This window comes from Urocitellus parryii, chromosome 5, assembly GCF_045843805.1.
Source record: "Urocitellus parryii isolate mUroPar1 chromosome 5, mUroPar1.hap1, whole genome shotgun sequence".
NCBI classification, from domain to species: Eukaryota; Metazoa; Chordata; class Mammalia; order Rodentia; family Sciuridae; genus Urocitellus; species Urocitellus parryii.
In genome coordinates this window covers 206118650-206146601 of record NC_135535.1, presented here as the reverse complement: position 1 = coordinate 206146601, position 27952 = coordinate 206118650, and the positions used below count along the sequence as shown (strand labels likewise).

General features: G+C 50.6%; 1 protein-coding gene across 2 annotated transcripts in view; it reads left to right on the top strand.

The window, feature by feature from the left end:
• C5H10orf90 (chromosome 5 C10orf90 homolog) overlaps positions 1-27952 on the top strand; it is a 191491-nt gene that overhangs the window by 23326 nt on the left and 140213 nt on the right. The window lies entirely within an intron of this gene.

The window sequence follows — 27952 nt, the reverse complement described above, 5'->3', positions numbered from 1 at the left end:
GCGGCTGTAGAGGCAGTCCACTTTCTGCACAGCCCTGGAGGGGCACAAACCAAGGCACTCCGCTCCCACGCTTGTAAAAAGGGCACAGGACGAGGTCTTGCTCAGCCTTCTTGGGACTTTGGGAAACCCAGGAGCAGAGTTTTAGGTCAAATCCTGGGTGTCAAGGACCAGAAACCCATTATCACAGACAAAAGGGAAGTTGTCAGGAAACCAGTAAATGTGGAGGGAGGAAGATCCGCTGGATGCAGACGTGGGGGAACCGGGACCTCCAGGACCTTAGCAGCAGGAGCGTGGAGCTTCATCCCGAGCTGCTCCATCTTGACATTGTCACCTCTGATCAGGAGACCAGGCCAATAGTGGGTGCATGGCTTCCGTGGACCCAGCATGTGGAAGACTAACTGCAGGGCAGCTCCCCCACAGGGCACCAAGGGCCAAGCCCTTGTCCCCGAAGGAGTGAGTAGGCTTAGGGTGTCTCAAGGTCAGCGGGCACTGCAGAGGTCATTCCTGCAGCAACGTTGCCATGCTGATGTTTGAAACCCTCTCCGTGTGGGCTGATGCGTGGCCAGCCCCAGGGAGGAAGGCGAGCTGTTTTAAGGAAGCCCCCGGGCTGCTCACACAGCTAGTGTTGTTAGGAAGCTCTCCGTTGGTGGGGAGCCCAAGTAAATTAGTGGCATTATTGATTTATTTCCCATCTGTGTTTACTGAGTAGGCCAAGAGGGACCAGTAACTATTTTAAGGTGTTGGAGTCCATGACCTGATCCAGGCAGGGGAGGACAGGGGTCCAGCCAGAACAGGGACTGTGGTGGACAGTCAGAGCCCCAGGAAGTGACCTAATTACCTACCAGCTGTTGGGATAAGGGACAAGTTAAAGATGTTCAATGATGGGGCAGGGAATGCAGGATGTAGGGGTGATGGGGTAAAGGGGGTGCTGGTGGGTGGTCTGGAATGTGTGGGGTTTAGCTACTTCCTGTGAGAGGCAGTGAGGCCCCTGCTCCAGTATCCAGGACGTGGTTGGGTCTGGTGGGAGGTTGGGAGACAGGGCGGGTTCGGAGGTCTGGAAGGTCAGCTGAGATGACCACAGGAGAGGAAGAGGGTGAGGCTCAAACCCTGAAGCGGCCCACACGTGTGGCGTGGGAGGAAGAGTGTTGTCCTGGGAACCACTGACCTGGCCCGGCCTTGGTGGTCACATCCAGGTATCTTCAGTGCCACTGTGGACCTCTCAGGTTTTCTTTAGGACTGTTCTTCCACTTCCTCGTTCCTCAGTTCTCCCGGACACAGAGAGGGCTCAGGATTCTTGGTCTCCATGGGGCAGTAGGCTCTGTTGGAGGGGCTGCAGCAGTGGGGTCTGGGGTCCAAATAGCATGCGCCGTGCTCAGGCAGGAGTCTGCAGAAAATGCCGTCTCCAGGTTTGGGTTTTACTTCCTCCATTTGTACCATGCGACCATTTGCTGCCTTAGACCTTGGAATTTCCAGACTGGGCAGGGTGGGGAGCTGATTTCTTATGGTTGAACAGCCCTCTTGGCGAGGCCTTTGAAATCTGTTGGCTTGTGTAAAATTTCAGTTTACTATGATTAATAGGATCTGAATGCTGAGGAACACTAAGGGAGAAAACAATCTAGGAAAGATGACTATTTCGACCCAAACTCACATCTGTTTTTAAAATCAGAGGAAGGTAGAAAGTCCCTTTCAAATTCCGATTCTACACTTTATAAAAAGATTCTGTTTGCCTTTCCCACACCGCTGTGCTACCTGTCTGCAGAGGAGATTGCTGGATGCGGGACTCGGGGTGATTTGTGAGTCAGGTGCCTCACTGGGGCCACGTCCAGGGAAACAGGTTAGCAGAAATGCAGGTCATGGGGATTGATGAAAGCCTCTCGGAATTTTTAATTACTGACTTGCTTGGCCCAGGAGGGAAGTGGGACAGCATGAAATTTTCTTCCTCCTGATCAGTTAAGCCCGACCTTTACAGATGGCAGGTTTTAAAGGGTGGGCCTTTGATGGATGGGAGGGATAACGTAGTTACATTTCATTTAGAACCTGAGGATAACGGTTCCCTTATTCCAGCTTTCACAAGAGCAGGCTTCGCTGTCCCCTAGCAATCGTTTCGTTTGGTTGGCGTTGAATCAGTTATTTTTTTCCAATAGAACACACGCCCCTGGTCCTGCTTTGAGGAGCGTTTCCCTGTTTTCCTGAAGCAGAGCACCTGGCCTGAGGTGAGCAGAGCCGCGCCCCTCTTCCAGGAGTGGCTTGGGAATGCGGGTTCTCTCTGGAGGAGAAGGGGAGGGACATGCGTCCGCTGGCCCTCCCTAAAGCCTGGCTTCTATGAAGGCTCAGGTGCTGGAGCTGAACACGTGGATTTATCATTTTTTCATACCCAGGCTGTTTGATGGCTCTCCATTCCTCCTGCCCCTTCCCTAGACTCCTTGCTGCCCAGGGGAGAATGCATCTCCTGAGCGATTTAGGACAGTGTCTTTAGTCAGTGCGGCTTCTCTGGTCCGGGGTCACAGCCGTCCTCAGAGGATGAAGCAGAAGCTCCCGGGCACAGCACGCCTCGGGCCTGTGCTTCTAGACTTCTCTCCCATCTCGCTGCCTCCCCTCCGTGGGCTCTCTCCTTGTCCAGAGGCTCCTCTGCCTGCCCGCCGGCCCCCTGTGGATTGTCACTGTTAAAGCCACTCTTTGCCAGAAGCTTCCTCCGATTGGCTCCTGCCCCGCCTCTGCCCTGCAGTCAGAGTCCTCCTGGTGCTGCTGGGCCACGGCCCTACCCCTCCTCCTTCTCTCCATGGCGGGGGGCTCTGAGGACGGGACCCGGTTACCCTCCTCACTACATCCCCAAGTTCAGGTGTCAGTGTGAGGAGTGGCTTCCTGGCTAGGGTGGCACGGTTTGAACCGAGCAGCTTCTTGGCGCCATTTCTGGGTCAGGGGTCTTCCTGGCCCCAGGGCCACCCACAGGGCAGGAGGGAGCCCGATGGTGTGGCAGAGGCCCAGAGCCAGGCAGGGATGGCCTCCGTGCTGGGGTTTCCCCAGGAATCTATCCTGTGCTTCAGGCTCCTGACCCACGACTCGGCCTCTTTTGTCCAGGGGGACAAAGGTTCCCTTTGGTGGCCACTGTGGGTCTGCTGGGTGCTTCCTCTGCCCACGTTTACCTGCTCTGGAAAGTGGAGGAGGAGAGGCTGGCACAGAGAGGCTGACCACAGAAGAATAAAGCACACTCCGTCCTTCCTGTGGAGACGTGAAGAGGCTCACATGGGCATATTGTGCCTACGGAGGAGGACATACAGGGAGAGAGCAGACCAGGCCACCCCGTGATGAGCGAGTCCCCCACTCCCTCAGGAGGAGCCCTTGTGCCCACGTCTCCTCCTGGATGCTGCTGAGCCCCCGCGGGCCTCCCCCCTGGGTGTGCCCTCACCTGTGTGTGCAGCCATGAGCAGCTCTTCTTCCCTGAGACTGGCCTCCGGCTTCCTCTTTGCCCATCACCCAGCACATAACCAACTTCACAGACAGTTGGTGGAATCGTGTGCTGAGCACAGAGCCCAGCTGCAGGTTCCCGGTCTGTGTGGCCTCTGTCCCACAGAAGTGCATCCCGGGGACTCCATCGCTTCCTCGGAGGCGAGTGAGCGCAGTTCCTGCCTCGTGTGCACTTGAGGAGCTGGTCACAGGACCTGATCCAGGTGTGGGAAAGTTGGACGCTGAGATGGATGTGGGGTGGACGGGCCTCCTCAGGCCATGCCACGGTCTACTTAAAGCCCTTCCATGCCGTCCAGTTGCCCTGGGAATAAGAGGTCCAAAAGGCCCTGAGACCTGGCCTCTGTGCGTGGATCGCCCCCTGCTCCTCTGCCCCAGTGCCCCCTGAACACCTGTGCAGCCCGCCCGAGCTCTGCGGCCTGCTCCTTCTCCTCAGTGAATCTGGTCCACCTGCTGAGCCTCAGCCAGGTGTCCTGAGAATGGAAGGCACGTCCCCAGATGCTGCTGGCCCTGCTGTGCAGCCTGCTGCCTGTTCAAGGGCAATACCGTTAAGCAGGCATGGAGAAAAGCCACTCGGTCACGAGTTGGTATGTCTTTAGTGGTATTTGCCCGGCTGGCTGAGGAAAGGGCTTTTACAAAATACCCAATGGAGTTTTACTCAGCCATCAGGAAGAACGCAATGATGGCAGGTGCTGGTGAATGGGTGGGACTGGAGACCGGCATGCTAAGTGAAATAAGCCAGACCCAGAGAGTCAAGGGTGGAATGTTTCTTTCATATGCAGAAGCTGGAGAGAAGTGAGGGGAAAAAGTGTGGGTGGCAGGGAGGGTTCCACGAAGACAGAAGGGAGGTCAGCGCAGTAGAGGAGGAGGCTGAAGGGGAGGGAGGAGGGAGGGAAAAGTGGGAGCTGCAGAGGAAGTGGTCCAAGGCGCGCCGGGTACACATGTGAGAGCCCCACGGTGAGTTCCACCTTTATGCAACTCTACAAAGCACCAGTCAAATAAAGAGAAGGGAGAAACAGAGGGAGGGAACAGACGGAGGGAGGAGGGGAGGAGGGAGCAGGGGCTGAAACGGGAGAAATTATGTTGCATGCTTATATGATCATGTCCAAATGAGCCGCCGTTATGGGCCCCTGTCATGCACTAGCAAGTGCATCCAAAAAGATGATGTGCATGAATCAGAGCCACAGAGGTGGCACACGGAACGAGACACACTGGGGGAGCCCACTCTGCTGTCACGTGGTGCCATGTTAATGTCCAGTGTCCCAGAGCAGAAGGGATACTTCTCTGGCAGCGGGACTGTGACAGCAGAGAGGACACGGACACCGAGTGAAGCGACAGCCACGTGAAGCCAAACGTTACCCTCCCTGGGCGCACCTGGGCTGCTCACTGCTTGCTTTACCTCTTGGTACCAACCAGCACCTTGGCCACCAGGCCTTTCTGGAAGAATTTGGTTCTGAACAAATCGCCCCCCACCCACGTCCCCTCTTGCTGGTCAGGACTGGTGCTCTCTGTCCCCCTCTCTCGGTGGTTGCTGATGGCTTGCCTGGGCCAGCTCTTGGTGACAGGCAGTCTGCAGGGAGGCCTGTGCCTAGCGGAGGGCTTGTGAGGACCGTGAGAGCTGATCATTGCCATAAGCAGAAAATTAGGACCAATGTCCCTCTGCAGCTTCCCAGGGGGTGAGACGACGTCACATGTCCCATGCAAACTGTGGCGTTGGGGTAGGAGACGGGTACACTCTGGCCTCTTCACAAGTGCCACTGTTTCTTGAAGAGCCCAGGCTTCATGTCACCTGTCGATCTCAGGCATGGGGGAGACCTTGTGATTATAAAACCTCCCAGATCTCTCTCCCCAGGCCGGCTTCCGACAAGGCTGCATTGGACCTCTGTGCGGAGCGGAACTCCTGAATCATGTTTTCAGATTCAGCTGTGAAGTTTCTATTTTCCCCCAACTACCTTGACCATTCGGGTCAGCACGGATCACAGGGCCCTGAGTCTCCCTAAAGCAGTTCATGTTATTTTTAAATGAAAGTCTTTCTTCAACCACACTCTTACGAGAAGCCAATTTATAAAACACACTGACTCGGAGGAGCTCTGGCACCAGGCAGTTGAGTGTGCCCCTGGGCAGGGGGTGCCGCCCAGGCCCCCCCCCCCCGCCATGGTTTGAAATCTGTCCTCACAGAACTGGAAGGGGGCCGGGCATGGCTGGAGTAAAAGCCCACCGCTTTCTCTCTAAACACTGAGATTTCTTGTGGTTAACCTGGGGCCCGTGGAATGAATAGGTTATTGCCAGGACCATCCGTTGTAATCCAGAGATCTCCTCCTTCCTTCCTGATGTGCACTGGATTTCCTAAATCCCAGGTCCGCTTTGTTTTATGGCCGAGTGTGATGGTCTTAGTGCCTCAAGCCAGAGTCGATGTGCTGCTCTTGCTGGGTCCTCAGGGTGGAGGGCCGCCCCCACCCCAGGAATATCAGAAGAGGAAGAAACGGGCTTTGGGTTTTAATTGCAAGATGGGACAGACTCAGTAAGATCCTATAATCAGACTGCCTTTTAAAACTCTTCCTTTTCCGGTATTAAACGGCTTTGCTGTAATGACCCGAGCGCTGCCCTTTCTTCCGGATCCTTCCCTCGGGCGCTGGCCGGGGTCCAGCTCCCCACTCGGCTCCCACGTGGCTCCCTGATGGCCGCTCTGTTCTTTCTATGGGATTTAGGAGGGGATCTCTGAGGGTGGTTAGAGACGGAGACCGGCGCCTGGCGCTTGGAGGACCGCAGCCCTGGGCTCCAACCTCCCTTCCAGAAGCCGCCCCGGGGCTGAGGTCTGGGACTGTGAGCTGTGAGCTGGGTGGCATTGTGTCAAAGGATGGCACTCTTGTCTTGAGGAGGCCCAGGAGTCTGTGCCTGGCGAAACCTCAGTTCTTCTACTGCTGATTCTGTGACCGTGGGCAACAGTTGACCATTTTTGAGATCAGGGATTAGTGACTGAACCTGATCTTGGATTTTTAAATCAGCTTTGCAGGTTAGTCCCGCCCCCCACAGCTGACTGCAGGTGCTCTCTCTTACTATTTTCCTTTCTGAAGCACACAGTTTGTGCTGTCTGTTGGGGGAGGTAGGAGGGTGTGGGCTGAGGTGGGGCACACAGTGGAAGGCCACCCTGGGGACCTGGGGCCACGAAGCTTTCCCCTCGCAGTGATGCAGGCCTGTCCCCGCTCTCAGGTCTGTCCTCAGGCCTTGTGGGTCCTTCAAGCCCCTCCTTCCCGGGCCTTCCCCGGCCTCCTTCCTCACTCTCTCAGCAGCCTCACCTCAGCGGGGCTCCTGTCCTCTGTCAGCTCCCCACACAGCCTCCTGCCCCACATCCTCCTTGGCCAGGACCTGCAGTGGGGACCTCGGCACCCTGGTCAGGTGTGTCCCGGCCTGTGCACCACGCCCCCAGGTGTTGGGCGACCTGGCTGCTCTGTGCGCCTCCCCACCTTGATCTCTGCAGGCCCTCTCTGGGGAACCGTGGGCCCAGCACCCCACCCAGCCTCTCTTCGCCACTGTTCACACCTGTTGCCAAAGCTCCTGCCTCATGGGCTCCGGGCAGTGGGTGGAGGGACAGTGGGAAGTGCCATCAGAGCCCAGGAAGGGCTTTGGCAGGTGGGGCTGGGGCAGGGGTGCATCCAGAGATGACAGCAGGCACCAGTCAGACCCCAAGGTGACATTTTGTCAGAAGACTAGGCAGGGCTGAAGTAGAAGCTGTAATGGTGAGGTTCAGGTATCTGTGGACCCACGAACGCCCCAAACCAAACCACCTCGAGGCTCGTGGCTTATAGAGCAGTCAGTATCCCAGCAGCCCCCAGGTGAGCTGGCCGTGGGCGGTGGTCTCTTCCTGTGTTTGGGATCAGCCAGCTGCCAGCTGAGGTGATCCTGTGCCCAATCTAGGGGTCTGAGAATGTTCCAAGGTGCCGACGGGGCACACCCGCAGAGTGACAAGGAAACTCGTGTGGCTTGATCCTACAGGGGAAGGGGGATGGCAGGGAAGGTGACTGGCCAGGGGCAAGGGAACAGGCAGGTCCCTGTTTTGTGCAGGAGAAGCTGTCAAAGGGTCTCAGAGGCCGAAGTTACAGGATTTGTGCTGCTCTGTGAGAAGGCCACTCATATGTGCTGGTGGGGGACAGGCATTGTGAGGCCTGACACCTGTATAATTTGGGCAACCCTGTTTAAGAATCGGAATATAAATGACAAGGACAACACGGCTGCACCCTCTAGGCAGACTGGACAGAGTAAGGGCAACTTAGCTCCATGAGTGTGCCAGGCCCTTCCCTTGCTCAGGACCTTTGCACATGCTGTTTCCTTGGCCCAACACACTTCCCATCCTGCCTTACTCCTTGGATGACAAACTTCTGTTTGACATTCCTGACCCAAAGCAGATACCCCTTAGTTTGGGACTTTTTGTCTCAAGGCCCAAGTTCCTATGTCTTCTACCTCCTGTGGAGCCCTTGATGACAGGAATCACAGGACAGGAGTGAATGCAGGGAGCCTCACAAAAGGCCTGCCGCAGCTGCCCAGAGGGAGGGTGACGCCCAGGATGGTGGCCGCCAAGAACAGGTGCACTCAGACAGGTGTTGGACAGAGCATCCACAGACTGTGCGGTGGGGGATGGAGCAATTGGGGACCTGGCCGCCTGCGTCCTCACACCCCATCCCCCTCCAGGTCCAGGAGGTGTGGCTTCTTGTCTTCATCCCAGAGCCAGGGGGACAGAGACCTGCAGAGTCTCAGGACGACTTAGCGTCAGGTGCAGACCAAGCCTGTGTGGGCTGTGGGGAGCATCTGCCTGGAAGCCGTGTCACCGTGCCTCCTGGAGGCTTTGGCAAAAGCTCCTCCTGTCCTTGCCTTCTCTGCCCCTCTGTGATCTTGCTGGGCTCTTGGCTCCCACCATCTCCAGCCCTGGGGGCCCCCTTGCCCTCTTGAGCAGCACCTTCAGCCGTGGCAGAGGTCTGGTCCAGGGTTGCTGCCTGGCCCCCGAAGGAAGGCAGAGGGGCGGCCGGTTAAGTGGCGGTGCAGGGAGTTCAGCTCTCCACCTTCTGCTTTCTGTTATTAGAACAGGGCATGATAGCCCCTGAGTCATTCAGACAGGAGTAAGTGAGGTTGTGCTGGCACTGGGCCCAGCACATAGTGCACATGCAGGCGGCCACGATTTTTATTATCTGGATTTTAAGAGGAAAGAAATATGAACAATGTCTTCTAGTTAATGTAGGAGAAAGCTCTGAGGCATATTTGCAAGTCAAAAGAGAAGTTGGTGAATGCAGAGGAAGGCTGGCCTGCAGTAAGGTTCTGGGCAGTCTTGGGGGTCTGGAGACCCCACCGTGTTCAGCTCTCCTGGCAGCTGGCATCCCCCGGACCTGCTCCTCCTAGGGACAGAGCTTTGCAGGGTCGGTGGCTCCTGTCTGCAATGATTACCAAGTATGCATGCCGATTTACTGTTGGGAGGGATGTCCTAGGCACCCAGAACAGGAAGCATGGATATTTTATATATTAGCCCATATTATCACAACTCGGATGATGCATAAGTCCATTTTTTTTCTGCAAATGGCTGCTTATACCTGTGAGCATCCGTTTTTCTGATAAGTTTAATTAAAATTTTAAAGACGTGGAATTTTAAAGTGCATGGAAAACGTCCCCCCTTGTAAGTCACTGCATGGCTAGACCCCTTCAGATGTCTGCCTCTGCTGGGCAGCTGGAAGCTCCGTCCCTTGCTCTTGATTTCAGAACCTGCCATTTGTCCCCACACGGGCATTTCTAGGTAATTGAGATGTGTCATGCAGGAGGCTGGGGATTCTCTGAAGGGTGCCCAAGGTCTGGTCTCCAGCCAGCTGCTTTCCCATCATTAGAATGTGTCCATCAGACGCTGCTCAAGAGAAATCTTGGCTGGAGGGAGTGTGTCTGTGTCACCCTATTAGGATGAGCTGGGCTTCTTGTTCCCTCTCCAAAAAAGATGGAATTAGCATTTAAGAAGCTGCCTTCATAAAAGTTTTCACCCTTCACAATTAATGCAGCAAGAGGTCAATGACGGTAGATTAATGCTGCAGAAATCAGCCTTCATCATTCACGAGCAGTTAGGGCCCTAAATGCCACATTTGAAGGCTGCTTCTGCCTTCCAGTTCTGAGGGGGATGTAATTGCATGGAACAGCAGCTTGTGTTTGGAATCTTAATTTGGCCATTGGCAGTGTCACAGGAAGTCCTTTTAAGGCCCCAGATTCTTACAGAAGGACCATTATAAGGTCTCTATAAGTGCCTGGGTGTGTCACAGGGTGGATCAAATGGCTATCTGCACAGCAATTGGGGGGGGTTGTTGCACAAAACTAGCAAGGTGACTTGAAGAAATATAGCAGGCTCAGCCCAGAGCCCAGTCCCTCTGCAGTGGCCTGGAATGGCCAGGTGCAGTCCTGACTGAGGGTAAAGTGGAGCAGCAGGGTGGGTCGTGAACCACGTCCTCAGAGAGGCTTTAGGGACCCGATGAAGGACAGACAGACATTCTAGTAGCCAGAGAGATGCCCAAGCAGTCAGAACTGTCCACTTGGCAAAACCAGTCCCAAAGGACTGATTCAACTGTTCCAACTGCTGGAAAGCAAAGCCAGAGGAGGACCCCTGCACGCCGGAGGTGACCTTTAGCAGGTTGGCACCCTCCCCTGGGCTCTGCATGACATTCCAGGGACAGTCAAAGCTCAAGCAGAGGCCTTATGAGAAGTCCTGGAATTCTCAAAGGACTGTGAAATGGCAAGAGGCATAGCAACCAGTCACCCAACTCCATTCCTCCCTCCCTCCCTCCCTGCACCATCCATTCATCCATTCATCCATCTACCCGCCCCCACCTCCCCCCTTCCATCCACCCATGCAGGATTTAATGGGTGCTCACTCTGAGAGAGACCTTGAAAGAAATACACCAATAAATAAGATATCTCTTTTGGCATTTTGAATTTCCAAGTGGAGCTTTAGAGATCCCAAGAATGTCAAGGCCACAGAGATGTGTAGAGACATGCTTGTCAGATTTGACCAAAAGAAAACTGAGTCACAGAAGATAAGTGACGCACCTGGGGGCGGGGGAGCTGGAATCTGGGACTCTCCAGTGCCCACTGAAGGAGCTGTCACATGTCACAGAGGAGGCATCTCCACAGTAGGAGCAGACTTGCGCTTTACAGATTGGGAATAATTCCACGCATTTGTCCAAGAGACCTGTCCTATTTTTGACCAAGAGACCAACTGGCCTCATATTCGGAGAAAACTCCTGCAGCTCACGCCCGGTAAATTCACTGCGACATGAAATCAGCTGTGCCCGCAGCTGGGGCCTGCGTTTCTCTGCTTCGGGGACCAGAGAAGTCGAAGTGCAAAATCTGTCTGCTGGCCTTGGCCACTTCTAATTGCCGGAAGGTGGACATGAACTAGGGGTGACCTCTCTCTAATGGTGGATCTCCCCTTGCTCATGCCTTGCCTCTTTTTTTTTTTTTTTTTTTTAAAGTCTGAAATGGCTTCTGGGCGGGAGGCCTGAGCCACACAGAGACAACCAAGAAGTGGCCCCATTGCCGGGTTTCCTAGGACCCACTCGCAGGGCACCTGGGTGGTTGCCGGCTGTCTCACCAGCAGGAACCCCAGAGGTTCACTCGGGAGGCAGGCTATTCTTATAAGCATGTAAGTTTAAATCACCTCCATGATTTTTTAAAAAGTCACCACTCTTGGAGAGCTGACCTGGATTCCAAGTCTTAATTAAATTGAGCAAGATGGCCTTTGTCGTGACAGCCGACGTAGCTGCTGGATGGAAATATCCTTGCCGACAGAGAAGAATTTGGAAGTTTTGACACCCTAAGGAAACCTAGAATTTCACTAAAAAAAGCCAGGTCACACGCTCCTGGTGAGGCACTTTGGAAGTCCACCGTTTCTTTAATTGCCAGCACGGCCTACCCAGGACCTGCAGCAGTCACACCTTATAGCTCCGGTTATTGATCCCTGTGATTCAGTGTTTCTGCTCAAGGCATATTTTAGCACTCTCAACAGCCCCGCACGATAGTTCAGGGATCAATCATAGTCCCCTGACTGATCCATTTTAATTGTGATATCAAAGATGCAGTAATCCTGTCTGAAACTGGAGGAACTGAAGCCATGACAAGATTTTGTCATCACCATCATGAGCCTGTCACCTACCAGGCCAGGGAACAGGCTCCTGGTTCCCTGCACTGATGCCAAGCAGGCAGAATCTCAGTATGTGTCATGGCTGTGGTCAGCAGTGGAGCGGCCAGATGACCTCTTTCCCTTCCTTCTTGCCAGGACAACTGGGAGTTCTGGGAGGCAAGTGGCCCTGCAGGACTGTAGAGTCACAAGTCGTTATAAAGGAACCAGGCTTGTCCAGGATCCTCTGGGATGAGGGATGGACAGGCTTTTGAGGTCATGGCCGGCTTCCATGATTAGCCAATGTGACTCTGAGGAGGAAGGCACCTGAGCCTTCCCACGTTTTGTGAAGAGCCTCTCCTTCTCTGGAAGGTCTCTAATCTCAGAATCACCCACTCTAGAAATTAGAGATCATACTACAAACCTCAGTGAGCAACCTGAAGGAACAGAGTGGGTTCCAGCTCATTGAATCCCTTTTGACTACAATGAAAGAACATGGAGAGAATGTTCTAGAACAATGAAAGAATCACTGAGAAGTGAGCTCAGCCAACTTGAGTGTGTGCTGGTTCTACCCAGCAGTGCTGCCTCATTTCTGCCCCCCAGGTTCTGGTACGCCACACCAACCAGATATGAGAAGGGGTGGGGGACACACTCCCTGGAAGAGGCCATGTTTCCTAAGCCTGTTCCACTGGATGTCACTGGAGCCGGATGCTAAATAGGTGTCTACTGCATTAAAATGTCCCTGGGTCACATCGGTTTGGGAGGTAACACTGGGTACTGGGACGAACTGCTTCCTTGGCTGAGGGTTTCGCATCCTTGGTGTGCTGATGGGCACATCTACACCAGCTCTGCCAACCTGCATGGCCTTTGGATGACAGGCATTTTGAAGGACAGGTGTCCCCATGCCATGCGTTGGGAAATGTTGCTTGGACTTGAGGGCCCCCAGACATTTCCTGGATGCCTGTTCTTGCTGGGCTCTGAGGCTGGTGGTGGGAGATGATAAGGTCTGCTTCAGTTTAATCTCTCGGCTTCCAAGACCAAAGCAGGCATGGGGGATCCCAGGGTCCCCAGGGGTGCCCTCCTCAATTCAGCTACCTGAATTGGCCTAGCTTCAGGTCACTAGACGGGATCCATCATTCCAGGGATGGCTCTCGGAGGGCAAGGGCCGAGGGGTATTTGTCGATCTTTGGCTGCCCAGAGTCCATCTCCCTTCCTGCCAGGGCGCTGAGTCCTTTCTAGGCCAGCTCTGCCCACAGCGCACTGCCTTGCTGGCTGTGGACCTGGTGCCCGCCCCCTCCCACAGACCTCAGGCGTCTTCTGCATGGCAATTTTTCCTGCCAGCCCTTTCCTCTTCCTGCTCTGAATATTCAGTAAGTATCTAAAATGTGACCCATGGATGCTCCTTCTGGGGATTTAGACCCTCATGAGTAACACGAGGTGAAAATAACAGAAGGAGACCCCCAGGCTTGTGGGTTTGGCTGTGGCAACCATTCCCAACTCCTGCCATTTAGTTCTCAGGAGCCCCCTGAGTTTCTACCAGCTGCCCGAGTGGTTTTTAGTCTTCTTAACATTTCTATGAACTCCCCAAATCCTACTGGCTTAGGTTAGCCACAGGCAGCTTCTGCCAAGACCTTTGAGTGGAAGACAAACAAAACAAAATTAAAACAACAAAAGTATCTTGTTGCCTGCAGTCTCCCTACAGTGCTGGCCCTTGGCAGACTCCCAGGGAGACTCCTGTGCCTCCTTGTGCCTTTGCATTATGGGGATAGATCCCCCAATGCAATGACAGGGTCATTCATTCACCAGATTCAATAAATATCCACCATGTTCTAGAAACCACTCTCAGAGCTGGGACTGATACATGGAGCTTTCAACCTGCTGTGGAGACAGACAAATCAAGATGTAAACTGTCAGGTTTACATTGGAAGATAAACCCCAGAGAGTCGGTGCCACCCTAGTTGCGAACCACTGTCACAGAGTACTAAGGCTTAAAAATCTGAGGATTTGCCTGGGTCGCAGGGGAGAGCCAGGAGAGCTCACCGGTGGCTGGCAGGGGTTTTAAAGAGCAGAGAGAGGCCAGCATCTCCTTCTTGATAAAATTGTTCATGGGTTGAACTGCAGTGGTTGATGGACCATGGAGTTCATTTCCTGGATGAGCCCTGCAAAAATGAAAACATAAAAGCATGTACAAGGGTAGAGTGGCTGGGGTGCACCGCCTCGCAGGTGCTTGGGGAAGGCCCTTGGACACGGACATTGAGGGGCCGAGTGATGGGAAGAAGTGAGCGAGGCTGAAATCAAGAGAGGACCACATACCCCACCTCCCCCAGCCCCATGTGTATAGAGGATTTGATAATGGTCCAGAGGCCAGTCTGGAGCTGATGAACAAGAGAGAAGTGGTCAGGACATCACTGGGGCTGGGGGTCCTGTGGTCACTAGCAGCCGGGGAAGGTTTAGAGCAGGGAAGGGCATACTCTCTTTGCATTTTAAAAATGCTCGCCAGAGGTCTACAGTGACATCCAACTGCAAGCTCATGCCACACATCTTGGAGCCACTGGCCAGGCAGGGTTGGTCCAGAGGTATTGGGCAGTGCTGTTCCTCTAACTTCCCTGTTTCCTGTGGAGGCCAGCTGCACAGAACATTCTGAAATCAAATCATATTGTTAATATTTCATGTGAGACTTTCCAATATTGCTACTTAATTTGTGGCAATGAGAAGTATGTATGAAAATATGAGCTTGCACTTGGAAATTCAATAATTTGACGTTGAGTGTGTATCTGAAGGGTTGTTAGGTGTCTGCATTACAGGAATGTGTGCAGCTTTGACTGAAGTGTGGTTGGCACTGCAGAGCCGGGCCCGTGGCTGCATCTAGGAGTTCTGTACCCCCACCCCTGCCCTGACACTCAGGCTTTTGAGGGGTGGAGACTGCTCAGTGGTAGGGAAAGAGAGCCAGGGGCTGGCAGTCATTGGAAAGGAGTCTGTTTCTTTGGGAAGAAGAGACAGGGTTGAAAGAAAGCAGATAAAGTTGCTGTCCTAGGCACTGTATACTTTCTGCATCCCTAGCTTTTGACCCCCAATAGCACCTCCTCCCTCCAGTGATGAAAGCCTAAAATATCTCTGGACATTGGTAGGTAATTCCTGGAGAGTAGGTGCCACCCTAGTTGCGAACCATTGTCACAGAGTCCCGAGGCTTAAAAATCTGAGGATTTGCCTGGGTCTCAGGGGAGAGAGAGGAGAGCTCACCAGTGGCTGGCAGAGAGAGGCCAGCATCTCCTTTTTGATAAAATTGTTCATGGGTTGGTTGAACTGCAGCGGTTGAGGGACCATGGAGTTTATTTCCATCACGTTCACGCATGAGCAGAAGATCTTGGATTGCTCCTGTGTCTCAGGGACTAGATTCACCAGTGAAGGGTGGGAGCCAGCAAAAGAATTCTAATTGACATCAAGTGCCATGGTGGGGGCAGGCTTGGATGTGCCAGCCCACAGAGGGCTAGGCCAGGGTGTGCAGGCTAATCTGGGAGTCGAAGGTTCCGGGGGTAAGCCAGCTAGTAGGGATGGGCAGGCAGAGAGCCCATCTCCACCAGGTGGAGAGCAGCTTGTTCCAAGGTCATGAAGCGGGAGACAGCACTTATCACCTGGCGTTGCTGAAATGCAAAGTAATTGCCAAGCAGGAAGAGTGTGTATTGATGGGTGAAAGCAAAATCGGGAATTCTCTCTAAAGTTTCTATATTTATACTACATTAATCATACTGAGGAATTTTTATTAATATCAAGAATAAATGGAACGTCTCAGAAAAACAATCCATAAGACTGTTAGACTGAAATAACCAATTTAGGGACTCTTATTCATGACAAATGCCACTAAAAATAAATATACCATATGTCATCATTATCATAATAAACAATCAACACTCATTAGTTCCTTCTATGCACGAGGCACAGATGGTAATAATATCCAGGGAAGGATACTTGAAACTAATACAACTTCATTCACTCACAAATGTTAAGCACACTATGCGCCAGTCACATGCCAACCACTGACAATGTGAAGATACACCCCACACTATCCTTGCACTGCAGGGTCACAAGGTCTAGCAAATACAAATAGCTACTATTTTGATCATTGGTGAGGTATACTACAACTTGGTAAGGAAAATATTAAGACCCTGCTCTGTGAATGTGCAAGGGACAAACAAGGAGTCGGAACTAGAAAAACACTGAGGAGCCTTCAACCTCATTAAAATGCAAATTAATTCACCATTTATGTATTAAAATTGAATATTGCCAGTGGCCCTGTCAACTAGTAAAATCCATTGGGAAAAAAAGAATTCATATACTTAAAGATGTTCAGTGCAGTGTTATTTATTCAGAGAAAAAGGAACAACTGAAAATTTGATAGTAGGGAAAAGATTATGTAAATTCTGGTTATATATTCAATCAAATATTGTATTCATCTAAATGGAAATTATGAAGAAGTTGCAGTAATGCAAATACCCTATAGTGCTTATGACCATTAGAAATTGATGACTAATTGTATGTATAAAATAAAAACCAGCCAGAATACAACAAATTTATGATTATTGAGTTAGTTGAGAATGGAGATCACCCCCCCTCCACTATCCACTAAAATGTCTGAGCTGTTCTGCTGCCTTTTGTAAGTTGAAAACCAAACATGATACAACAAATACCTGGCCAGGAAAAAAGGTTCTGAATGCTGACTTTGTCTCTCCCACTCTCCAGGGAGGGTCTTTTATTTTTTTCTGGGTTCTGAGGTGGAAAATAGAAGCCTTGAAGGAGCAGAAGGAAGAAGAGACAGGGTTGAAGGAATGCAGACAAAGTTGCTGAATTAATTTGAAATTCCTTGATTCGGTGGACTGTGTTCTTTTGACACAGAGGTGACGAATCACCCAAGTGGCTGCTTAATAATTAACATATTCTTACTGTTAATTAAGACAATAAAGCTAATGTAATCAAGAGAGTGTAGAAATAGATAACTCAGAGACAGACCTGCATGTATCTGGGGTCCAGCTCAGGGCCACCAAAGTGGGGGGAAATGGTCCTGAACCTATTGGGAATTTGCACAAAAATTCAATTCCAGAGGGAAATGTAGACCTCAACGTAAAGGTGAAAATAATCAGGCTTTAGGAGGTGATGTGGGGAAATGTTTTCAGATATGGGAGGAGGGGGATGTAAACCACTAACTAACCATAGAGGGAAAAGGTTTTGAGTTGAATTATTTTAAAATTAAATTGAAATCAAGGACTCCTGCTCATCAAAATTCATTATGTAAGATGATTAAAACATGAGCCACGGGGTGTCAGAGATAATAGATAGCTATCCAAACATATGTGTGTGTGGGGGGGTGTAGCACAAAGGCTTTAGAGTCAGTATCCAGAGCATATAAGGAATTTCTAAAACTCAATAAGAAAACAAAATAAGTTTTAAAAGCGCCAAAGACTGGAACAGGTCCTCACTAAAGAGCATATTCAACGGCCATTAAATTTATGGAGAGGTTCTCAAGTTATCATTAGGGAAACAGAGGTTAAAGCTATAATGAGATTCATCACCAGAATGGGCAAAATACAGGGGATGCAGCCGGTGCTGTTGGAAATTCAGGGCTTTGGGCAATGTGGACACATTGCTAGTAGCCGTAAGAAGTGGCACAGGGGCTCTGGGAAACCACCGAGTGGTGGGGACCCAAGCTGAGCATGTGTGGGCCTGCGACCAGGTGTTCAGTCCTTCTCCGTTCCCAGCTGGGTGCAGGCCTGTGGGCCCCATGACGTACTAGAATGTCCCTGACTGCGTTTCCAGGGTGGCGTTAATAGGAAACAACCCCAAGTCCATCACAAGGGAAACAGCTGACCTTGTCACCTAGTGGGACAGAGTGCCACCACTCAGGCAAGGTGGGCATGCGACGTTAAGCAGGGGCACCTGAGGCAGAGGACGATGCACTGGGCTCTCCAGGCAGATGAAGCACCAGTTCTGACCAAAGTCAAATTGGTTAACTGGCCTTGAGAAGGAGGCCAGAGACCTATAGGGGCTGCAGACTTTTTTTTTTTTTTTTAAATCTGAGAGGTGATTCCCCAGATGAGCTCCCTTTGTTAAAATTACATAGTTGAACACTTGTGATATGTCCCCTTCTGTAGGTAGGAGTCCACAAAAAGAAATAGAGGTTGGGCTTACAGTGCTCGCTGTTGTTAAGCAAACGCAGGATTTTATTTAAAATAAGGAAGGAGAGGCCTAGCTTATATCCACGTAAGCAGAAAATCAAACAAGTATAAATTAAAGTGGTGGCGGCAGGATCAAGGGTTTCTATAGAACAGGGTTGATTCAAATATAACAGGGGCTTGTGGGAGTTCAGAGGCCTCTGTCTTAGAGTTTCCAGTAAGAATGTTCAGCGCCCACACCAGTGGTTCAGAGCCTTTGTGCCAAGGTCAAGGGCAAAGCCAGATCACAACAGCCTGTCTCATGGATTCCAACGTGCACATGTTGTTGCATTTTAACATCTCTGAAATTGAGACGCATCCTATCATGCGTAACACTTCACAATTAATGGTAGTGTCTTCCTTTCATGGGTCTAGAAAATAATAATGCATCAATATAAGATTGTGAGATTGAAAGGCACCTTCAATTTGATGAAATATGGTAATAAAATTACTTCTGGCTCTAAGATTCCCTCCTAAGCCTCACAGTGAGAGAGGCTTATTCCCTTAGGAAAGCATTTTCTGTCCTTATGGAGGATTGTTCCACAAGAGGGTCAGAAGGGGCCTCGTCCATTATGGGCACTCAATAAATATTAAGCATCAGCCATGGCGCATTGCCAGTTCTGAATAAAAATTGGCATACGTTAACATTTATTGCTCATGGATTTTGTGACTGATGATCCTCCCCCTCTCTCTCTCTCTGACTGTATAATCTATGCTCATAATAGCAAACCCAAGGTAGGACAGAGGAGAGCCTGTGGCGGTGGTTGCTTTTTGCTGTAGAGGTAAGCACTATCATGGAGAAGATCCTCCTGGGACATTCTATGTGAGAGAGGAACCTGGGACACAAAACTTTTGCATAGCACAGACCCGAGAGGCCTCCCTAGCAAATGAGGTAGAGTGTGGGAGAATGCTTCTCCTGCAGAGAATATTGATTGGGGAGTTTTGTGTGTCTGTGGTGCATACCCAAAGATTGAATACTCCACCGTGATATACACCTGCTAAGAAGATGGCTCTGGGCTAGAGTAGCCTAAGACCACATGCCAGGATGGCTCAGCCCAGTTGTTTGGGCCAAGCCAGGCATGATCGGTGGGACGTCACAGTATCTTACAATGATACTCAGGTGGGTGGTGGTGTCTTGCCCTGAGACAGTTGACACACCATGATGCTTATTTTTGCTAGTTCATAAGTAGAATATTCTTCTCACTGGTGCCGGGGGGAAAGGGTCAAGCCCTGGTCTTTTGGCACTCTCTGGTTGGAGACCAAATTAGACCAAACCCTTGAAATTTTCTCAGCTGAGGTTGGGGGTTGGTAGCTAGAGTGGTTTGGGGAAGCTAAAGAGGAGAAAATTGGTCAAAGAAAATTGGCCCAGCACACAGAGAGAAATTGGCAGTTTTTAACTGGGCACGGTGTGTTTTTTATTTCATGTCTCTTTGGGTTATGAGAATCTGGAGGAAGTTTCTTGGGGCAGAAATTGAGTCTGTTTGGTTTCCTGATAGATTTAGTAGAAATACAGTCCAGGGATTTTTGTGCCCCGTGGATGTTGTCATCCGTGTTAGATTAAACCAGTGAGTAGATCAGGGGAGGTGCAGGAAGCAAGAAGGCAGGTCCCGCGTCAGTGTTGCAGGCTCTGCTTTGCAAGGACACTGAAGGTCACTGGGTCCAGGAGAGGAGATTTGCTGCTATTTTTCTTTCTGCCTCAGATTCAGTTAGGATCCGACTAATAAAGGGCAAAGATCAAAAGGTTTTGCTCTTCAAGTAGCATAAATGGCCACAAGCTTGGTTTAAACTGTGACTAGCTATCAATTAAGGAGATGGATTGTAAAGACAAGGAAGACGAGGCTCGCATACCCGAAAGCCTTACTTCTGACCTCAGAGTCAAGTTAGTGGACAAAGCGTCACCATGCTGCTGGCCAGGAGGGTGCTGGGGGCTCCGGGTGATCTGTGCATGGCTGTCCTTAGTGCCTTGGCCTAGGCCTTTCTTCTCTTAAACTCTCCCACGGCCCAGCTCAGCCTCTACCTCTTACATGGACACACACCAGCCACAAAAGGGATCTCTGGGGGATTCAGGGGGTGGGTGGAATCATATTTGAGGACTCACTGGCACACTTCTCCCCTACCTACTACCCCTACATTCATCAGATTCCTTAGGGGAGTCCCAAAGACCACTCCCCTGGGGCTGCTGGACATGGCTAACTTGCTGTGTGTTGGAAGAGGGCCCTGCAGGAAAGGAAGGAAGCCCAGGTGGAGACAAAGGCTTGATTAATAAGTTCAAAAGTCCCTGGTTTATGTGTGAGGCTGACACATCTGGATGCATATTTGAGGAAGTAGTTTATCCCCCCCCCTAGGTTAGAGAAAACTCTCAGAATACAAGTCCGCATAGAGAGGAGGAGCAGGGACCTGGTCGGCGACAACACCAGCGGCCAGGGGCACTGGGCATGTCCCTGGCCAGTGGTCTAGCAGACACAGTGCTCGTTTGTGTGCAGAAATGTCGATCAGCCTCACATCTGGCCATCCCAGGGACACTTCCTGATGAACAGTGCAGGACCTCAGAAGGCTCCTATCGCAGGTGCCAAGATCTTGGGCGCCAATAGAGATGGTGGCAGCCTGGCGGGGAGGCCCTGGCACATGGCCACATTAGAGCTGGGTGGAAAGTGCGTAGGGATTTCATGACACTTTAACCATCGGGTATCAGTGTAGGTGTGCAGAGCCTGACCTGGAGCCATTGGATTTCTGTCTCTCTGTCTCTGTCTCTGTCTCTGTCTATCTGTCTGTCTCTCTCACCTTCCGTGTGCCTTTCTTTCTGTTCAGGGCAAGTTTTGTAGTGTTCTAAATACAGACTTTGTCTCTCTAGAGGGACAGAAATCACATCTCTTACTCCATCTTTGGTCTCTACAATGTCTTATATATCTCAGGTGCTAGAAAAAGACATTTGCTGAATAACTGAAGGAAACTTAAGGGTATTAAAACATAGGGATTTGAAATTAGCCAGTAAAAATATATGGAAATTAGAAGTATGAGCTGAATCAGGTCATTTTATTTAGAGTTTATATTTTTACAGCCTTGCCCCAAAGGCATCTTTTATCAAGATGAAGTTTTCTGATGTCATGTTATGAAATATTACTAATAGGTATCATAATTGGGATTGTAGCACTATCGCAGTGTTCTTCATACAACATTCAACCGAAGAGATGGACTTTTCTGATTTATGGTCCCAGGACCGCACAAACCAAGGATGGATTGTTATAGAAACAGCAGCTGGTTGGTGCCTTGTAGCCATACCCCTGGGCAGTTCCTCCCACCTGCCCCTGTGCTGGACCACGTGACTTGCTTTGGCCAGAGGGACATTGGCGAATGAGAAGTAAGCAGAGGCTTGAGAAGCCCCTCTGAGTTGGCCTTTTCTGAGAACCTCTGTGCCACTAAGCCCAGGCTGGCCTTCTGGAGGGTCTCAGCTGAGCACATGCAGAGAAGGCCAGTATCCCAGCTGCGGACCAGACATCTCAGGGAGACCACTCTTGACCACCTAGCCTCAGCCAACCCAGCCAGAGCCGAAGAAGCACCCCGCAATGCACAGGCATGAGGAATGAGCACGTGTGCCCTAGTGCCAGCTGACACTCAGCTGAGCCCAGGAGCTGCGTGACACCCTCGGCCCACAGCCGGGGAGGGCAGAGGTAACCTGACTTCGCTTAGCTTCCAGATTCAGCAGGAAGAGATACACACTTCCATGGGCTTTCGTATGCTTGTCTCTGAGTCCACGGAGCAAAGACATGATGTCACAGAGCTTTCATTCCTGTCCCACCCTGGTGGCCTTGGGTGAGTTGTCCAATCTCTGTGGCTTTCTCCGTAAGGCAGGGATGATAAGCCCTTGACTTGGACCAGGGGTGTCCCGGGGGCTCTGTGCAGTAATCGCTGTGGTCTCACTCTGTCCCTTCACCTTTCACACCTTCCCTCGAACCTGCTGTGCTACTGCGCTGCCTTTTCCTGACGTCCTACCCGCAACCCAGGGAGAGGAAAGGGTGGTGGGAACAGGTGGCCCTCTGTATTCATGAAGAGTAGAACATGGATCTTGAAGGACAAGGAGTGACACCAGTGTCCACAGAGCCCTTGGTCTCCCAGCCTCCTCTGGAGGGGGGCCAGGTAGTTCCTTGTGAATTTGATCCATCCTGTTTGAAGAAGTTGCTGGTTGCCTTTTTAAAACCAGCCCTGGCCAGAGCTCATTTGTGTATAGTAATCTAAATGGGGAAAAAAAATCTCTGTGTAGAATCTGGCTTTTAATTTGCTTCATACAGTTTTTCAGATTTGAGTTTGTAACTGAAAACATTTGTGACAGTGGATTCCAATGGTCATCTGTAGCTCTGGTCTTTGGATCTCATTTAACTTGTGGCAGAAGTGTAGAATCATAATTTTAGAGATTAGTGCCCATAATATCTAATGGGAAGGTGTTTGCCTTCTGTTCAAGGTATAAGTGAGTGTGCTTTCTGAATAATAAGGATCAAGGGTGTGTGGAGTCCAGCGCTTGGCATGCCTCACTGGGTACCACCTCCAGAACTCAAGGCCGGCTCTGCTTTAGTATGTAACACACCATGACTGCTGTTAAGGAAAGTTTTTCTCCTATAAATGACTCAGTTAACATTTCCAACATGCTGGAAGCAAAAAAAGTGTTAATTGACTGCTAATTATTAATAGCACATATGCAGCACATTCTCTTTTTAGAAATGCATGAGTGTTGGCAGTCCTCCCCAGAACAGGTCATGTTAGGTGTTTACCGTGTCTTATTCCAGACCTTGAGGTTTGGGTGGTTGGACTCTGAGGAGTGAAAGGAGTAGCTTAAATGCCATTGAACAGATAGAAAACACTGTAGTCCCCTGAGAGGTCTAGAGTCCTCAGACAGTGCTGTTGGGAATGCAGAAGTCCAGCTTTCTGCATTTCTGCTTTAAGAATAAGACAAACAGACCCTACCGTCTCCATTTCATCCAGCATCCCTAAGAATTCTGAGCTCTGGATGACTGGCAAAGTGTGTGTGTGTGTGTGTGTGTGTGTGTGTGTGTGTGTGTATGAGAGAGAGAGAGAGAGAGAGAGACAGAGAGAGAGAGGGGGAAGAAAGGGAGAGCTGGGGGTCTGGAGGGGTCTGGAGACAAAGCCATTCTGATGAGTGTCGCTCCCAGGTGGATGATGGGCCTTTATGGTCTTCCCGTGCTGTCCAGTGGAAATCTCTACGATGACAGAAGTGTGTTTCGTCTTCTGATCATCCGATGTAGAAGCCACAAGCCACGTGTGATTACGGAGCACTTGAAATGTGTCTGGTGTGACTGAGCAACTGAATGCTTAATTTAGTCTCATTTTAATTAATTTAGCTTTTCTAATCACATATGCCTGGTGATGACCACATTGGACAGGACGGCTCCAGAGCATGCAGGATCTGTGTGTAGAATTTGTCTGAGTTCCACATGTGCTACTTGGGACCACTACTACTCTGGGTCCTTAGAGCCCAGAGAAAACTCCAGAAATGGTCAGGGGCTGGGGAAAGAGTTCTAGAAGGTTCCCTTCACCATGTGGCCCCTAGAGTGGGGAGTTCAGAGAGTGGATGGAAGCTCGTCTAGTAGAAACCCAGCCTTAGGAATGTGTAAGGATGAGCAGGGAGCCTTGGTGAAAAGACGCGTAACAACGCGAGCTGGCAGGGCGAGGAAATGTGAATCCTCAGGCAATGCTAGTGGGAATGTAAATGGGGCAGCTGCTTTGGGAAATCATCTGGCAGCTCCTCAAAAGGATAAACCTGGAGTTACCATGTGACCCGGCAGTTCTACCCGAGAGAAATGAAAACATATGTCCACATAAAACCTGTACACAAATGTTCGCAGCGGCATTATTCATAAGAGCCAAGAAGTGGGATTGACTCAGACATCTATCAACTGATAAATGGATCAATAAAATGAGTTCTATTCATACAATAGAATATTATCTGGCAATAAAAAGGAATGGAGTCCTGCCCTCTGCCACTACACGGATGAATCTCAAGAACATGACGTTAAAGCCAAAGAAGCCGGAGGCAGCGGACTCCACATTTATGATTCCATTTCTATAAAATGTCCAGAGTAGGGGAATCCATGGAGCCAGAAAAGAGCTTAGTGCTGCCTAGGGTGGGGGAAGTGGGAATTGGGAAACGCCTGCTGATGTAGGAAGCTTCTTTTTGGAGTTATGAATATATTCTACATCCAGATAGTGGCAGTGGTTGAACAACGGAAAACACTAAAAACCGTTGATTTATGCACTTTAAATGGGTGAATTATATGTAAATTACATCTAATTCAAGTCGCTATACTTAAAAATAGCCTCAGTAGAAATAAAAGACAAGTGAAAACAAGGAAAGGAAAACAGAATCCAGAGATGTCCCCTGCCCCTCCAGGCGCAGGACCTGATCTGGGGACGGTGGCTGAGTTCCCACGTGGGCCTCCTCTGCGCTGCCCCATGCTGCCTTGTCCTGCGTGTGCCTCTGGGTGAGGGGAGGTCTGATTACAGCTATGGATTAAATAATGACTAGGGGAGGCAATTAATTCCCATCCTAAAGTGTTTTGAAGCTTCTGGTTTAATATGTGGAGAGAACTGCAGTGAGAGTCCATGTTTCCTTCATTCCTCCAGCGAACATTTACTGAGTGCCCCCTGCCTTCTGGGCCTCTTCTCCTCCCTGGAGGACAAAGGAGGCGCCTGCCCTCCCTGAGGCCTTCCGTGGCCGAGGTCTGGAAGGGACAGAACGCACTCTGCGTAACTTTATGTTTAAAATGGGGCCATTTAGAAGCTGTTGGGGGGATGATGCCCAGCCCCCAGGCTCCTGTCAAAGGTCTGCACAGAAGGCCAGGTTTCAGAGCCCAGAGGGCGGGGGCAAGGAGGAACAGAGGGACAGCCCCGTGGCACCTGGACTCGGCCAGCCCAGAGGCCAGCAGAGGAGCACGGGAACAGATACCTGATCCCTCCCTCCTGTACCTGACCCAGGGTCCCCTCCCCAGGTGAACACAATGGGAAGCCAAGGGCAGGGGAGCCCAGGGACATGGCCCCTACAGGTCAACCTGCCAGGGCTGGGCACTGACAGGCAGAGGTGGGATGGATCTGGAGTGGTGGCCACACAGAAAACGAGGCAGAACGCTCAACGTGGTGAAGGGGACTCTTCTCAGCCTGACGCTGGAGGTCTTGAGGGCCTGGGGAGGAGCAGACCCAGGATGACACTCTGCCTGGACAGGTGGAGGTCAACGTGAGGTCAGTGGTCCTGGCAGGGCTGCTCCGGCCACGTGTGGGCAGATCCGCTGTGGTCCCTGGAGGGGGCTCAGCTCACATCAGTCACACTGTCCTGCCTCATCTCAGCCCAGGTGGGGGCCCTTGTTCCTGCTGAGCCACAGCCCTGGGCTGTCATGGCTGGTGTCTGCTGTGACCCTGTCCCTCTGGTCTCCACTCACATGCTGCCCTCGCAGGGGGCCCTGGTCACCACCCTACACCAGGCCCTGGGAGGCGCTCCCGGCCCCGCCCCCACTCTCCCCCAAGGCACACTGTCAACCAGGTGCTGCACTAAAGGACTCAGGTGACCTGTGTCATTGTCACCCCCGTTTTGAAATGGAGGAAAGGACTAAAGCTCTTGCCCAAGGCCACACAGCCCTGAGTTGCAGACACCAATTTTTAAGCCAGTGTTCTCTAAGTTTGTCACCCGGAGATCTGTGTCCTCTTTAAAGTCACTGGGGACCCAAAACAGTTCATGTGGTCAGTATCTATCCATTTATCTGAAGTAGGAGTTAAATGAAGAAAAATGAGAATATTAATTCATTGGCTCACTTAAAATAAAGCAGTGAACCTATTGCTATTAATCATAAGCAGGTTAAAATTCTATGTAAGTTGAAAAAAGGCTTTTTATCAAAAATGATATTTTTGTGACAAACATCATGAGACATCTGGCACTGTGTGACAATTCTGCATACCTCTTTAATGTCTGGATCACAGAAATAACTGAGTTCTCGTATCTGCCTCTTCCTGCACTCTGTAGCGATGGTTTCCTGGGTTGAATTATATGAAGAAAATCAGTGCACGTAGTTGGAAGAGGAAGGATAGTGTGACTGTCTTTTCAGAAAATTTTGGATATTCTTATTTCATACTACACCAAAATTCCATAAGGGATTTTTTTTCTCTAATTTTTTTTGGTGGTAAAAAGCAGTTCACATGAAATCGGCCATCGTAACCACTGTTAGGGTGCTAGGCAACCCTTCCCCATCTCCTCGTCAGACAGAAACTCTGTCTCCACAAAGCACTGAGCCCTTCCTCACCCACCCAGCCCAGGCGACTATGTCCACAGTGCTGACCATTCTAAGGACCTTGCGTAAGTGGAATTGTACAGTACTGGTCTTTTGGAGATTGGCTTATTTCACTTGGCATAAAGTGACAAGCAGTACCTCCTTAAATGTTAGCTGTAATGTCAAATGTGAAGCCACATTAGTGACACTCTCTTAATTTGTTACCTTAAAACCCATTGGTAGACCTGACACTGTGAATGAATCTTTTATCCGTGTGTGATCTGGTAAGGCCCTGCATTGGTGATTTGGGAAATACTGAATTCCTGAGTTATGAAGATTTACAAAATGTTGACACTTTGTATTTTACAACAAAAACAAGAATTCATGAATCTTTCCCAACTCATCAGAAAAGTCCCTAATTACTGAGAAGCTGTCAGGCTCCAGGAAGTGTACATGAAGTTTCGAAATTCTAATTTTACTTGAAAGTTCAAATTGGATCACTGACAACTAAGAGTATCAGATGTTTTCCTTAATGTCAGGCTCACTTTTATTTGTTTTGGGAAACAGGTCGGCTGGATGCCCAGGTCTGAGGCCCAGGGTCTGTCTGCCCCCGTTCTCCCACGGCGGAGTGGCAGTCCATGGAAATGGGAGCTAGTCAGGGCTGTAGCTCAACAGTGAGCCATTCCACAGGGTTTTTCATCAAGGAAGTCAGTGTGCTGCGACCTGCATGAACTTTCCGTCTCGTCACACGGGAGTGAGATGGCGAGGACTCCAGGGTAGCTGTGGAATAAAATCTAACAATTCTTCTTGCATCATCAGGAATACTGTTGAGTGAAGTTGGCAGTTTTTCTTTTGTTTTATCCTGAGCACATGGTGGTAAAGAGCACATTGACCACTAGAGACTGGGGTACCACTGCCTGGAGTCCTGGTAAAGGGTTAGGCCTTACCCGCCATCACCTTACCTATCAGTGCAGGCGTCAGCTGGGTGGGGCAGAGCACACCTTGATAATGTCCACCCCTGTGGAGTCCTTAAGGGTCAAGGGTGCCACAGCTGGAATGTGTCCCCCAGAGTTTATGTGTTGGATACTTGATCTCCAGCAGCAGTTGGGAGGGCCTTCGGCAGTGGACAGGTGTCACGTGGTGGGAGTGGATTAGTTATTGTAACAGTGGGTTCTTTAAGAGTGAGTCCCCCCACCCCGCCACCCCTGCTGCCTTGCTCTGTCGTGCTTATTGCCCTTCCCCCTCCACCATGGGCTGATGCAGTGGGAGAGCCCTTGCCAGAGGCCTGCACCTTGATTTTGAACTTCCTGACCTCCCAAACTGCAAGAAGCAAATTTCTTTTCTTTATGAATTGCCCAGTCAGTGGTATTCTGTCATAGCAACACAAAACAGTCTGAGACAGAAATATGATACAGGGGAATGAGGTTGCTCCCACAGATACCCGACCGTGTGGAAGTGTCTTTGCAATTGGGTAATGGGTAGAGGTGGACAAAATTGAAGGGGCAGCTAGGAAAAGCCTAGATTGACCTGAATGGAGAACTAAAGGTGACTCTGAAAAGCTGATACTTCAGCAATCCCTTCAGTGGTTGTGATCAGAATTTGGGAAATATGGAGAGGACAGGGCATTCCAATGAGGTTTAAACAGAAATGACATGGGAGTGAAGGCCATTTTTATTATACAATTGCCAAGAACCCAACAGAACCACGTCCTGGGCCCTGCACTGTGGAAGGCAGAATTCAAGAGTGATGGACTAGGACGTCTGGTGGAAAGAGTTTCTAAGGAAAACCCTGAGGAGCCGTGCGGCTGCTTCAGACTGTACACAGTAAGATACAAAAGGAGCGGAATGACTCAAGGGTGGAATTTTTAATTAAGAGACGCAGAACAGAAA